The following is a 16,195-nucleotide window of genomic DNA, read 5'->3' on the forward strand; positions in this document are numbered from 1 at the left end:
TATTGACATTCCTGAGCAGTAACCCTGCAGTGAAGACAGATATATCTATTGTATACACAATACTCTGCAAGCCAAGCAAAGCAGCAGCAGCTGCTGCAGAAATCTATCTGTAGAGCTCACAGAGCATTGTCTACACTGGATACAGCTGAGAGGAGGACTAGCTATGTACATTGTATCAGTCTGGAGCTCACAGAGCATTGTCTACACTGGATACAGCTGAGAGCAGAACTAGCTATGTACATTGTATCAGTCCGGAGCTCACAGAGCATTGTCTACACTGGATACAGCTAAGAGCAGGACTAGCTATGTACAATGTATCAGTCTGGATCTCACAGAGCATTGTCTACACTGGATACAGCTGAGAGCAGGACTAGCTATGTACAATGTATCAGTCTGTAGAGCTCACAGAGCATTGTCTACACTAGATACAATAATTAAACTATTATTTCTCTCCCTGAGCAGGACGGATTCTCGGGGTCATTAATTGGATACAATCATCTCAGTGATACCCGGTGATACACGGAATCTCAGTGATTATCTGCTTATTATGAAGGTACAACAAAAGCCGATGTCGGCATCCACTTCAATCAGAGCGCGATAATCAGCCGCTAATCATCCGCACAACGAGGGGAAATTAATAATAAATTCATTAGGTAAATGGAAAAAATTCCAAGGACGGAGACCTGACCTCAGATTACACAGACATTACAGTGCACAACATGGCGGGATGGCGAGCGGCACCGGAAGCCTCCAGATGGGACTGGGACCAGAGAGGTTCAGCTGGACTCAATGGATGACAATCCTCTCCTGAAGTACTCTGTGCTGCTGGGGATCCTGCTCCTCCTACTATATCACTCCAAGTCTGTAACTTCCAACAAGATTAGGCACTCTACCACATGGAGACAGATGGAGGATGCTCTACCGCATGAGACAGATGGGGGGCGCTCTACCACATGGAGACAGATGGAGGATGCTCTACCGCATGAGACAGATGGAGGGCGCTCTACCACATGGAGACAGATGGAGGATGCTCTACCGCATGAGACAGATGGAGGGCGCTCTACCACATAAGATAGATGGAGGGCGCTCTACCACATAAGATAGATGGAGGGCGCTCTACCACATGGAGACAGATGGAGGATGCTCTACCGCATGAGACAGATGGGGGGCGCTCTACCACATGTAGACAGATGGAGGATGCTCTACCGCATGAGACAGATGGAGGGCGCTCTACCACATAAGATAGATGGAGGGCGCTCTACCACATGGAGACAGATGGAGGGCGCTCTACCACATAATATAGGCAGAGGGCGCTCTGCCACATAAGATAGTCAGAGGGCGCTCTACCACATAATATAGGCAGAGGGCGCTCTACCACTTAATATAGGCAGAGGGCGCTCTACCACATAATATAGGCAGAGGGCGCTCTACCACATAATATAGGCAGAGGGCGCTCTACCACATAAGATAGTCAGAGGGCGCTCTACCACATAATATAGGCAGAGGGCGCTCTACCACATAAGATAGATGGAGGGCGCTCTACCACATGGAGACAGATGGAGGATGCTCTACCGCATGAGACAGATGGGGGGCGCTCTACCACATGTAGACAGATGGAGGATGCTCTACCGCATGAGACAGATGGAGGGCGCTCTACCACATAAGATAGATGGAGGGCGCTCTACCACATGGAGACAGATGGAGGGCGCTCTACCACATAATATAGGCAGAGGGCGCTCTGCCACATAAGATAGTCAGAGGGCGCTCTACCACATAATATAGGCAGAGGGCGCTCTACCACTTAATATAGGCAGAGGGCGCTCTACCACATAATATAGGCAGAGGGCGCTCTACCACATAATATAGGCAGAGGGCGCTCTACCACATAAGATAGTCAGAGGGCGCTCTACCACATAATATAGGCAGAGGGCGCTCTACCACATAATATAGGCAGAGGGCGCTCTACCACATAATATAGTCAGAGGGCGCGCTACCACATAATATAGGCAGAGGGCGCTCTACCACATAATATAGTCAGAGGGCGCTCTACCACATAATATAGGCAGAGGGCGCTCTACCACATAATATAGGCAGAGGGCGCTCTACCACATAATATAGGCAGAGGACGCTCCACCACATAAGATAGTCAGAGGGCGCTCTACCACATAAGATAGTCAGAGGGCGCTCTACCACATAATATAGGCAGAGGGCGCTCTACCACATAATATAGTCAGAGGGCGCTCTACCACATAAGATAGATGGAGGGTGCTCTGCCACATAAGATAGATGGAGGGCGCTCTACCACATAAGATAGTCAGAGGGCGCTCTACCACATAAGATAGTCAGAGGGCGCTCTATCACATAATATAGGCAGAGGGCGCTCTACCACATAATATAGGCAGAGGGCGCTCTACCACATAAGATAGATGGAGGGCGCTCTACCACATAAGATAGTCAGAGGGCGCTCTACCACATAATATAGGCAGAGGGCGCTCTACCACATAATATAGGCAGAGGGCGCTCTACCACATAATATAGGCAGAGGGCGCTCTACCACATAAGATAGTCAGAGGGCGCTCTACCACATAATATAGGCAGAGGGCGCTCTACCACTTAAGATAGTCAGAGGGCGCTCTACCACATAATATAGGCAGAGGGCGCTCTACCACTTAAGATAGTCAGAGGGCGCTCTACCACATAAGATAGTCAGAGGGCGCTCTACCACATAATATAGGCAGAGGGCGCTCTACCACTTAAGATAGTCAGAGGGCGCTCTACCACATAATATAGGCAGAGGGCGCGCTACCACATAAGATAGTGAGAGGGCGCTCTACCGCATAATATAGGCAGAGGGCGCTCTACCACATAATATAGGCAGAGATGGCGCTCTACCACATAATATAGGCAGAGGGCGCTCTACCACATTATATAGGCAGAGGGCGCTCTACCACTTAAGATAGTCAGAGGGCGCTCTACCACATAATATAGGCAGAGGGCGCGCTACCACATAAGATAGTGAGAGGGCGCTCTACCGCATAATATAGGCAGAGGGCGCTCTACCACATAATATAGGCAGAGGGCGCTCTACCACATAAGATAGTCAGAGGGCGCTCTACCACATAATATAGGCAGAGGGCGCTCTACCACATAATATAGGCAGAGGACGCTCTACCACATAATATAGTCAGAGGGCGCTCTACCACATAAGATAGTGAGAGGGTGCTCTACCACATAATATAGGCAGAGGGCGCTCTACCACATAAGATAGTCAGAGGGCGCTCTACCACATAATATAGGCAGAGGGCGCTCTACCACATAAGATAGTCAGAGGGCGCTCTACCACATAATATAGTCAGAGGGCGCTCTACCACATAAGATAGTCAGAAGGCGCTCTACCACATAATATAGGCAGAGGGTGCTCTAACCCATTAGATAGAAAAAGATATAAGGATTATATCTCTTCAGTGTTGCATTTATAGCTTATACTGCCCAGTACTGCTTTATAATGTTCTCCATGCTGATTCTGCCTGTTGTGTTATATCCCTTCAGTGGTGAATTTATAGCTTATACTACCCAGTACTGCCCAGTATCAGCCTGGGAAGGATCTGCTGCTGTCGCTCTGTGTAACAGGAGCAGTGGCAGCAGACTGCCACTGTCTCCTATGGGCTGCCCGGACGATCTGAATATCTGAAGAAAATGTCCCAAGGTTGGGGTGTGTACTGTGTTGGTGTGGGGTGAAGAATTACAGAGTCTCTTTACCATAAATAAGCCTGTTTTTACTGGAAAAGTACATGTGTGCAGCAAGTTATACAGTTGTGCCTTGACAGTTGAAGTTTCTCTTGAGAAAGCACTGGATCATACAGCAACTAGATTTGTGATAGGACTATAACGGAGAGTACAGTCGTGCTGACTGAGTAGCGTGCTGAGTGATACAAAGAATCAGAGTAGCAGAGAGGAGGATGTTGTGAGAGTCTCAACCCAAGTAGTACTGTGCTCTGCCGGGATGTTGGAGGATGAGATAGAAGAATACTTGTGCCAGTGTATTGACCTTTTAGTCTTCACACCACCTAATGCCCACCAGTGTCGGGTGACCCGTCCTATGAGGGTGACACAAGGCCCCAGACCTTGTTACCTGGGATGAGCGGAATGCTCAGGGTTCCTTGCTGACAACCACGCTGCAAGATAGAGTTCCTAGGCTTACTGCAACTTTGCTTTATCTGGATCAGTTCCTAGCTTACTGCTGTCTGTGGATACTGTCCTGCTCTGTGACTCTCCTAGTCCACGGCGTGGGTTGAGGTTGTCTCTGACTTGTCCTCTACTTAAAGGGGTTTAACACTGCATAGTGTTGTGTAGCGTTACTGAGAAGAAACTGCTAGCTGTGTCTTGTCTTGCTTCCTACCCATACAGGGTTCTGACTAAGACTGACTTGCTTGAGAGTAGGGGGACCTGGCAGAGGGCCAGGGCCCAGAGAGGACTACTGTAGAGAGCTGTGTAGCTTGTGTCCTTCTATAATGTCCAACACGAAAGAACCATGCAGTCCCTCTACCCATGTGACTTCCTTCCTCAGCATATCTAAAGTGCGCTGTGAGTGGGTGAAGAGTGCAATAGAAGAAGAGAGAGGTGATAGGAGAGAAGAAGAACAGATTCCTCAGGTGATAGGAGAGAAGAAGAACAGGTCCACAGGACACACAAACAAACTATAACTTAACATACTTCAGCCGTGCAGCATCTGAGTACATACATCTAATACAGCGACATCTAGTGGCAAAACTTCATCACTACCTTCATCACCACTTTTACATGATAAGTACAGGCTTTTACGAAGTGTTTAACCAATAGCAACACCTGTGGTGAGACGCCACATAAGTAATAAGATGAGAGTTTAGCAACAACTGTAGAGCCACGGGATGTAGACTACGGTCTTACACTATGCAAACAGCTGCTGGGATTTGTAGTTTTGCACCAGCTGGAGAGAGACACACCAGAGACATCTGTTCCATAGTCTTTATGACTTCAGGGTGGCCTCATTCTACAGTCTTCTTCTTAAAGAGGATGTACCACCAGGTACATCCTCTTTAATCTGTCTCAGGGATAGAACGGCGCTGTCACGGGGAAGCCGGTACCGTGGTCTGTTTTTTGAACCGCGTCCCGGTTCCCTTGTACGGCGCCATACGGGGCCTAATTAGAATCAATGGATCCGCGTCATAGAGGGGTGGGGGATTCCGCCCACCAGGGGTGGGCTGGCCTGCCTCCTGTGCTTCAGCCCTGGTCTGTTACCCATGGATGGGACGGCGCCGTACACGGTTCACAAAAAGGACCGCGGCTCCGGCTTCCCCATGGCGGCACCGTTCTATCCCTGGGTCAGATTAAAGAGGATGTACCTATGTGTTTACAAGACTCTGGACTAAAGAGTCCCAGTTTTTTATCACATAGTGGATTGTAGAGACTGCGCTGCAGGAGTAACCTTCATAGATGACCCTGTCTGTGTGGAACATAAGCTGAGTCTATGGCGGTGACCATGTGATCTGCGCTCCTCTACGCTCCTGCAGAGTCTATGGCGGTGATCATGTGATCCGGGCTCCTCTACGCTCCTGCAGAGTCTATGGCGGTGACCATGTGATCCGGGCTCCTCTTCACTCCCGCAGATTCCATGGTGGTCAGCATGTGATCTGGCTTTCTCTTCGCTCCTGCACAGTCCACGGTGGTGACCATGTGATCCGGGCTCCTCTTCACTCTTGCAGAGTCTATGGCGGTGACCATGTGATCCGGGCTCCTCTACGCTCTTGCAGAGTCTATGGCGGTGACCATGTGATACAGGCTCCTCTACGCTCCTGCAGAGTCCACGGTGGTGACCATGTGATACAGGCTCCTCTACGCTCCTGCAGAGTCCACGGTGGTAACCATGTGATCCGCGCTCCTCTTCGCTCTTGCAGAGTCTATGGCGGTGACCATGTGATGCGGGCTCCTCTTCGCTCCTGCAGAGTCTATGGCGGTGACCATGTGATACAGGCTCCTCTACGCTCCTGCAGAGTCTATGGCGGTGACCATGTGATCCGCACTCCTCTTCGCTCTTGCAGAGTCTATGGCGGTGACCATGTGATCCGGGCTCCTCTTCGCTCTTGCAGAGTCCACGGTGGTGACCATGTGATCCGGGCTCCTCTACGCTCCTGCAGAGTCTATGGCGGTGACCATGTGATCCGGGCTCCTCTTCGCTCTTGCAGAGTCCACGGTGGTGACCATGTGATCCGGGCTCCTCTAGGCTCCTGCAGAGTCTATGGCGGTGACCATGTGATCCGGGCTCCTCTATGCTCCTGCAGAGTCTATGGCGGTGACCATGTGATCCGGGTTCCTCTTCGCTCCTGCAGAGTCCACGATGGTGACCATGTGATGCGGGCTCCTCTACGCTCCTGCAGAGTCTATGGCGGTGACCATGTGATACAGGCTCCTCTACGCTCCTGCAGAGTCAACGGTGGTGACCATGTGATCCGCGCTCCTCTTCGCTCTTGCAGAGTCTATGGCGGTGACCATGTGATCCGTGCTCCTCTCCTGCAGAGTCCACGGTGGTGACCATGTGATCCGCGCTCCTCTTCGCTCTTGCAGAGTCTATGGCGGTCACCATGTGATGCGGGCTCCTCTTCGCTCTTGCAGAGTCTATGGCGGTGACCATGTGATGCGGGCTCCTCTTCACTCCTGCAGAGTCTATGGCGGTGACCATGTGATCCGCGCTCCTCTTCGCTCTTGCAGAGTCTATGGCGGTGACCATGTGATCTGGGCTCCTCTTCGCTCTTGCAGAGTCCACGGTGGTGACCATGTGATCCGGGCTCCTCTTCGCTCTTGCAGAGTCTATGGTGGTGACCATGTGATCCGGGCTCCTCTTCTCTCCTGCAGAGTCTATGGCGGTGACCATGTGATGCGGGCTCCTCTACGCTCCTGCAGAGTCTATGGCGGTGACCATGTGATCCGGGCTCCTCTACGCTCTTGCAGAGTCTATGGCGGTGACCAAGTGATCCGGGCTCCTCTTCGCTCTTGCAGAGGCTATGATGGTGACCATGTGATCCGAGCTCCTCTTCGCTCCCACAGAGTCCACCTGGATGCAGACAATCCCTCCGCTCTATAAATCTCCCTCACTCCGGCCCCAGCTCCGGCTCTGTGATTTTTTCCTGCGGGAGATGGATAAATATAAATGGCTATTTACTTTAGCATAATGGTAAAATATTAATTTTCAATGCATGGGCTAGCTAAGAAGCTTTCCTTCGGAGATGATACATCTTCCAATAGAATGGGAATAAATGTAATGAATCGGAAGTGTCTACACTTGTGCGGAATTAGCAGCTTAGCATACAATTACCGGATCACCCCGGGGAGGATCTGCCGCCGCTCTCATAATAGATTTATAGAATAAGATATGAAGTGTAAAAGCTTCCTACTGACCCCGCCGCGGATCCTCCACCCTTAAAGAGATGGAGACCGACAGAAAGTGAGCAGTGTGTGAGGGTGGCAGAAGTGTAAAATAGCTGAATGAAGGAGCATGGTGTGCCGGATGACAAACCCCTCTAAGTATATGAGTGCAGCGCGGAAAGAGATCTGCTCATCCATAGAGAATCTGGGAGCCATGGAGATATAACACTGAAAGGTCCCGCCAGTCCATCTGGAGGGGATCTATGGAGGAGATCTATGGAGGAGAACTATGGAGGAGAACTATGGAGGAAAATTATGGAGAAGAACTATGCAGGGGAACTATGCAGGGGAACTATGGAGAAGAATTATGGAGGGGATCTATGGAGGAGAATTATGGAGGGGATCTATGGAGGAAAACTATGGAGGAGAATTATGGAGGGGAACTATGAAGGGGAACTATGGAGGAGAACTATGAAGGGTATCTATGGAGGAGAACTATGGAGGAGATCTATGGAGGAGAACTATGCAGGGGAACTATGGAGAAGAATTATGGAGGGGATCTATGGAGGAGAATTATGGAGGGGATCTATGGAGGAAAACTATGGAGGAGAATTATGGAGGGGAACTATGAAGGGGAACTATGGAGGAGAACTATGAAGGGTATCTATGGAGGAGAACTATGGAGGAGAATTATGAAGGGGAACTATGGAGGGGAACTATGGAGGGGAACTATGAAGGGGAACTATGGAGGAGAACTATGAAGGGGATCTATGGAGGGGAACTAGGGAGGAGAACTATGGAGGAGAATTATGGAGGGGAACTATGGAAGGGGACTATGGAGGGGAACTATGGAGGAGAACTATGGAGGAGAATTATGGAGGGAAACTATGGAGGGGAACTATGGAGGGGAACTATGGAGGAGAACTATGAAGGGGATCTATGGGGGGGAACTATGGAGGGGAACTATGGAGGAGAATTATGGAGGGGAACTATGGAAGGGGACTATGGAGGGGAACTATGGAGGAGAACTATGGAGGAGAATTATGGAGGGGAACTATGGAGGAGAACTATGGAGGGGAATTATGGAGGAGAACTATGGAGGAGAACTATGAAAGGGAACTATGGAGGGGGTCTATAGAGGAGAACTATGGAGGGGAACTATGGAGGAGAACTATGAAGGGGAACTATGGAGGAGAACTATGAAGGGGAACTATGGAGGAGAACTATGAAGGGGAACTATGGAGGAGAACTATGGAGGAGAATTATGGAGGGGAACTATGGAGGAGAACTATGGAGGGGAACTATGGAGGAGAACTATGAAGGGGAACTATGGAGGAGAACTATGGAGGGGAACTATGGAGGAGAACTATGAAGGGGAACTATGGAGGAGAACTATGAAGGGGAACTATGGAGGAGAACTATGGAGGAGAATTATGGAGGGGAACTATGGAGGAGAACTATGAAAGAGAACTATGGAGGGGCATTGGAGGGGAACTATGGAGGAGAACTATGGAGGAGAACTATGAAGGGGTACTATGGAGGGGAACTATGGAGGAGAACTATGGAGGGGAACTATGGAGGGGAACTATGGAGGAGAACTATGGAGGGGGTCTATGGAGGGGAACTATGGAGGGGGTCTATGGAGGGGATCTATGGAGGAGAACTATGAACGGGAACTATGGAGGAGAACTATGAAGGGGAACTATGGAGGAGAATTATGGAGGGGAACTATGGAGGGGAACTAAGGAGGAGAATTATGGAGGGGAACTATGGAGGAGAACTATGGAGGGGAACTATGGAGGGGCATTGGAGGGGAACTATGAAGGAGAACTATGGAGGATAACTATGAAGGGGTACTATGGAGGGGAACTATGGAGGAGAACTATGGAGGGGAACTATGGAGGGGAACTATGAAGGGGATCTATGGAGGGGAACTAGGGAGGAGAACTATGGAGGAGAATTATGGAGGGGAACTATGGAAGGGGACTATGGAGGGGAACTATGTAGGAGAACTATGGAGGAGAATTATGGAGGGGAACTATGGAGGGGAACTATGGAGGAGAACTATGAAGGGGATCTATGGAGGGGAACTATGGAGGGGAACTATGGAGGAGAATTATGGAGGGGAACTATGGAAGGGGACTATGGAGGGGAACTATGGAGGAGAATTATGGAGGGGAACTATGGAGGAGAACTATGAAGGGGAACTATGGAGGAGAATTATGGAGGGGAACTATGGAGGGGAACTATGGAGGAGAATTATGGAGGGGAACTATGAAGGGGAACTATGGAGGAGAACTATGAAGGGGAACTATGGAGGGGGTCTATGGAGGGGAACTATGGAGGAGAATTATGGAGGGGAACTATGGAGGAGAACTATGCAGGGGAACTATGGAGGAGAATTATGGAGGGGAACTATGGAGGGGAACTATGGAGGAGAATTATGGAGGGGAACTATGAAGGGGAACTATGGAGGAGAACTATGAAGGGTATCTATGGACGGGAACTAGGGAGGAGAACTATGGAGGAGAATTATGAAGGGGAACTATGGAGGGGAACTATGGAGGGGAACTATGAAGGGGAACTAGGGAGGAGAACTATGAAGGGGATCTATGGAGGGGAACTAGGGAGGAGAACTATGGAGGAGAATTATGGAGGGGAACTATGGAAGGGGACTATGGAGGGGAACTATGGAGGAGAACTATGGAGGAGAATTATGGAGGGGAACTATGGAGGGGAACTATGGAGGGGAACTATGGAGGGGAACTATGAAGGGGATCTATGGAGGGGAACTATGGAGGGGAACTATGGAGGAGAATTATGGAGGGGAACTATGGAAGGGGACTATGGAGGGGAACTATGGAGGAGAACTATGGAGGAGAATTATGGAGGAGAACTATGGAGGAGAACTATGAAGGGGAACTAGGGAGGAGAACTATGGAGGGGAATTATGGAGGAGAACTATGGAAGAGAACTATGAAAGGGAACTATGGAGGGGGTCTATAGAGGAGAACTATGGAGGGGAACTATGGAGGAGAACTATGAAGGGGAACTATGGAGGAGAACTATGAAGGGGAACTATGGAGGGGTTCTATGGAGGGGAACTATGGAGGGGAACTATGGAGGGGATCAATGGAGGAGAACTATGAATAGGAACTATGGAGGAGTATGGGGGAACTATGGAGGGGAACTATAAAAGGGGTCTATGGAGGGGTTCTATGGAAGGGGTTTATGAAGGAGAACTATGGAGGGGGTCTATGGAGGAGAACTATGGAGGTAAACTATGGAGGTAAACTATGGCGGGATCTACGGACGGGGTCTACAGAGGAGTTCTATGGATTTTTTTTACCTACCAGATATTTTTACATTTATTTTTTTATTGAGAGTCAAAGTGCGTGCTTTTTCACTCGAGTGCGCTAAAAAAATATAACATGCCACACAAAAAAGTGCACGAGGGTGTAGTTTATAACAAGCCCACTCTTAAAAGAGATGGGACCCCAACACAGCAATTCCTCTCCGGGCCAAAAAGCACCAGTAAATGTCATTTCTCAGCTGGAGCCAAGAGGGACACATGACTCCCCCAGACCCCCAGGGGAAGCCGAAAAGGGAACACACAGAGAAAACAAGAAAAAAATCAGATGTGCAGTGTGAAATACAACCCGGCCAGTGCAGATGTGTTATACACCACCCAGAGCAGATCCTTTAAAGGGATTGTCCAGATTTGTAAACAGATTATTCACAATATGATAAAAAGCTCTGCAGGCTGACAGTGAATAAGGAAATCCTTTCTTACATCCATGGGCTGGAGAAAACAGCGCCACCTCTGTCCTCAGGTTGTGTGCGGTATTGTAATTTGCCTCCATTAACTTTAATGTAACTGAGCTGCAATACCACACCAGACCTGAGGACAGGAAAGGAGCTGTGTCTAGTAGGAGGAGGCCATGTTCTTTAAGTCTGGATCATTCCTTTAAAAGTTTGGTAAACTTTTATGTAATCCTGATTATCATATAGAAGGTGAGACACTCGCCCAGAGGGTGGAATTGAACCACTCTGTCCCTAGACAGCTACAGGTTTGAAGCCTGCACCCCAGACCACTGAGGCTCATCTGGGCAGTGCTGGGGCTGCTGCTCGCTGCTATTTATGGCCGACAATGGAATAACAAGCAACATTAGGGAGAGGGAAATAATTTTTTTATTTTTATTACTTATTAGGAAGATCAGAGATTAACACAAGTAACATATATATATATATATATATATATATATATATATATATATATATATATATACACATACATATATATATATATACACATCTGCCGTCTGTGCTGAGTATTGTTATAGATGGAAGAGTGTTTGCGTTACAATTTGCATAGACTTAAGCAATGCATTATGGGAGATGACTCTGCTTCTTATCTAACATCTTATTCATCTTGCACTGACTTCCGGATACAGAGGACGTGTATATAACTTCTCCAGGGCAATGGTCAGCTTTTGACCATCAGGGCATTCTGGGAGTTGTAGTTCTGTAACAGTTATAAAGGCACAGGTTGGGAATCACTGGTCCGGGGGGTGTTTGTTAATGTTTGGTAGAATTTTCATTTAACCCCTTAACACCCCATCCATGTAGTCAGCCCATAGCACTGTAAATGCATCATCACTGTATACTAGATCCCAGTTGACGTCCTGCTGGATTGGCCGGAAGCTGTTTAACCCCTTAGCGCTTGCATTCAATTGCAATCTCTGATGGACAGATGTGCAGATATCTATCAATAAATAAATATCAAACATTTGTAAATTCTAGATCTGGGCTGACATTGTCCTCTGTCGTACACAGCGCTGTGGCTGACTCCATCATTAGATTGCCGGCTGCCTCCTCCGGAGTGACATGGACTGGGAGCAGTGAGGTGGGAGGATGTCCGAGATCTCACCACCCCAGGTAAGTAGGTGATGGGATCCAGTGAATGAGGATTTTTTTTTTTTGCTGGTCTGATCGCAGGCAGTACTTTAAGGGACTATGGAGGGGAACTATGGAGGGGGTCAATGGAGGAGAACTATGCAGGGGGTCTATGGAGGAGAACTATGAAGGGGGTCTATGGAGGAGAACTATGAAGAGGAACTATGGAGGACTATGGGGGGAACTATGGAGGGGTTCTATGGAAAGGGTCTATGGAGGAGATATATGGAGGGGAACTATGGAGGGGGTCTATGGAGGAGAACTATGAAGAGGAACTATGGAGGACTATGGGGGGGTACTATGGAGGGGTTCTATGGAAAGGGTCTATGGAGGAGATATATGGAGGGGAACTATGGAGGGGGTCTATGGTGGAGAACTATGGAGGGGGTCTATGGAAGAGAACTATGGAGGGGAACTATGGAGGGGGTCTATGGTGGAAAACTATGGAGGGGTCTATGGAGGAGAACTATGGAGGGGTTCTATGGAATAGGGTCTATGGAGGAGAACTATGGAGGGGTCTACCGATGGGATCTATGGAGGGGGTCCATGGAGGGGATGTACAGAGGAGTTCTATGGATTTTTTACCTACCAGATATTTTTACATTTATTTTTTTATTGAGAGTCAAAGTGTATGCTCTTTCCCCCGAGTGCGCTAAAAAAATATAACATGCCACACAAAAAAATGCACGAGGATGTAGTTTATAACAAGCCCACCCTTAAAAGAGACGGCACCCCAACACAGCAATTCCTCTCCGGGCCAAAAAGCACCAGTAAATGTCATTTCTCAGCTGGAGCCAAGAAAGAACCAGAAGTGCTCACTGATCCCACCTGGGCCTCAACCCAAGTATTCACCCCCATCCCCAATCAGAAGGTGGTATCACCCAAAGGAGACTGGGGGTGCAAGGAGGCAAGGAACCTGCATGGCACACATGACTCCCCCAGACCCCCAGGGGAAGCCGAAAAGGGAACACACAGAGAAAACAAGAAAAAAATCAGATGTGCAGTGTGAAATACAACCCGGCCAGTGCAGATGTGTTATACACCACCCAGAGCAGATCCTTTAAAGGGATTGTCCAGATTTGTAAACAGATTATTCACAATATGATAAAAAGCTCTGCAGGCGGACAGTGAATAAGGAAATCCTTTCTTACATCCATGGGCTGGAGAAAACAGCGCCACCTCTGTCCTCAGGTTGTGTGCGGTATTGTAATTCGCCTCCATTAACTTTAATGTAACTGAGCTGCAATACCACACCAGACCTGAGGACAGGAAAGGAGCTGTGTCTAGTAGGAGGAGGCCATGTTCTTTAAGTCTGGATCATTCCTTTAAAAGTTTGGTAAACTTTAATGTAATCCTGATTATCATATAGAAGGTGAGACACTCGCCCAGAGGGTGGAATTGAACCACTCTGTCCCTAGACAGCTACAGGTTTGAAGCCTGCACCTCAGACCATTGAGGCTCATCTGGGCAGTGCTGGGGCTGCTGCTCGCTGCTATTTATGGCCGACAATGGAAGAACAAGCAACATTAGGGAGAGGGAAATAATTTTATTTATTTTTATTACTTATTAGGAAGATCAGAGATTAGCACAAGTAACATATATATATATATATATATATATATATATACACATACATATATATATATATACACATCTGCCGTCTGTGCTGAGTATTGTTATAGATGGAAGAGTGTTTGCGTTACAATTTGCATAGACTTAAGCAATGCATTATGGGAGATGACTCTGCTTCTTATCTAACATCTTATTCATCTTGCACTGACTTCCGGATGCAGAGGACGTGTATATGACTTCTCCAGGGCAATGGTCCGCTTTTGACCATCAGGGCATTCTGGGAGTTGTAGTTCTGTAACAGTTATAAAGGCACAGGTTGGGAATCACTGGTCCGGGGGGTGTTTGTTAATGTTTGGTAGAATTCTCATTTAACCCCTTAACACCCCATCCATGTAGTCAGCCCATAGCACTGTAAATGCATCATCACTGTATACTAGATCCCAACTGACGTCCTGCTGGATTGGCTGGAAGCTGGACTCTGATCCCAGCTGTTTAACCCCTTAGCGCTTGCATTCAATTGCAATCTCTGATGGACAGATGTGCAGATATCTTAAAATAAATTCTAGACCTGGGCTGACATTGTCCTCTGTCGTACACAGCGCTGTGGCTGACTCCATCATTAGATTGCCGGCTGCCTCCTCCGGAGTGACATGGACTGGGAGCAGTGAGGTGGGAGGATGTCCGAGATCTCACCACCCCAGGTAAGTAGGTGATGGGATCCAGTGAATGATTTTTTGCTGGTCTGGTCGCGGGCAGTACTTACACCTGGACTTCCTTTCAGTTACTTTTCTGGCCAACTGGTCGCGCACTCCTCTCTGCTATGTCACCACATAGTGCTGGATAATGAACACACTGGCACTGTGCTGGGGGATGATTTACATAAGGTGGAAGAAGGGGTGACTGATGCACTGGGTTTGTACAGTGCTACATGAGCAGAAATGAAAGGAGCAGCAGTACGGCAATGAAGGGGTTATACTATGTACTGAACCACTGATGCCAAGCTAAAGGGAGGGGGAAGGGGATCACACAGCAGCCCTGTAGATATACCGCAGTAGACACACCGGTATTCACACCAGAGACAGCTGCCCTGAGCTTTATAGCTGGAGAGGGATGAGAAGGAAGCCTTGATTTACCTTTAAGAGACAGTGTGGATCTTCTTCAACAATCAGACTGGTGGAGCCTGCAGGTACAGTACACAGATCAGGCTCTCTACTTCCTGTACGCCCCACCAGGACTTGTCTGCTCCTGAGATGAGATATAGAAGCAGAACCTCAGCCCATCATTGGCCACAACAAAGTCTCCACCAGTGACTGGCTGAGTGTGAAGCTCCTTCTGCATCTTCTAAATTATTTGCCGCACCAGAATACACATCTAAAGAAGTTATCCTAGATTCCTTCTAACACTATGACCCCACCTGTCCTCAGGCTGTGTGCGGTATTACAACTGAGCTTCATACATTTTAATGGAAATCAGCTGCAATACCACACACAGCCTCAGGACAAGGGTGGTGCTGTAACTGGAAGGAAGCAGGACATTTTATTTATTTTTTTTTAATTTGGAAAATCCATTTAAAGGGGAAATTCCTTAAAGGAGACATTGATAGACCCATTTAGGACACAAGACCCGCACTCATCTCATGATCAGTGGCCATTAGGGTCAGTCAGCCGAGAGCAGGACAGCTTGTATAAAACAGCAGGTCAGGAGGATACACCATTGCTGCAGATGCCCCTCACCTGGTTGGGTTGGGGGTAGATGTCGCCCAGAGGGTGGAATTGAACCACTCTGTCCCTAGACAGCTACAGGTTTGAAGCCTGCACCCCAGACCACTGAGGCTCATCTGGACAGTGCTGGGGCTGCTGCTCGCTGCTATTTATGGCCGACAATGGAAGAACAAGCAACATTAGGGAGAGGGTTATATATATATATATATATATATATATATATATAATATCAATAATCAATGTAAGTGATAGGGGACTCTATCAGCCCTGTATATACACTCTCCTGTCATTGCTGTACATGTTTCTAGGAGACACTTTACATTGCAGCTTGCGTAGATATCTGCAGCAATGCATTGTGGGAGATGACCCTGCTTCTTATCTTACATCTTATAGCAAAGATGGGGAATCTTGGCTCTCCAGCTTCTGCCAAATTACAATTCCCACCAACAGCTGGAGGGCCGCAGGTTCCCCATCCCTGTCTTATAGATTGATCCTTGATACTGAAATCCGGAGGCAGATGACATGAATTGTAGTTCTGCTGGAGTTCC

General features: G+C 48.2%; 3 non-coding genes across 3 annotated transcripts; all 3 read right to left on the minus strand.

Moving 5' to 3' along the window:
- Positions 1-11,422: 11,422 nt before the first annotated feature.
- Positions 11,423-11,509, minus strand: TRNASTOP-UCA (transfer RNA opal suppressor (anticodon UCA)). The gene has a single exon. It is a non-coding gene; the product is annotated as a tRNA-Sec (tRNA).
- Positions 11,510-13,736: 2,227 nt separating this feature from the next.
- On the minus strand, positions 13,737-13,823 carry TRNASTOP-UCA (transfer RNA opal suppressor (anticodon UCA)). The gene has a single exon. It is a non-coding gene; the product is annotated as a tRNA-Sec (tRNA).
- A 1,859-nt stretch (positions 13,824-15,682) lies between these two features.
- On the minus strand, positions 15,683-15,769 carry TRNASTOP-UCA (transfer RNA opal suppressor (anticodon UCA)). Its single transcript has one exon. It is a non-coding gene; the product is annotated as a tRNA-Sec (tRNA).
- Positions 15,770-16,195: the final 426 nt, after the last annotated feature.

This window comes from Dendropsophus ebraccatus, chromosome 2 (assembly GCF_027789765.1).
Source record: "Dendropsophus ebraccatus isolate aDenEbr1 chromosome 2, aDenEbr1.pat, whole genome shotgun sequence".
In the NCBI taxonomy this organism is placed as follows: Eukaryota; Metazoa; Chordata; class Amphibia; order Anura; family Hylidae; genus Dendropsophus; species Dendropsophus ebraccatus.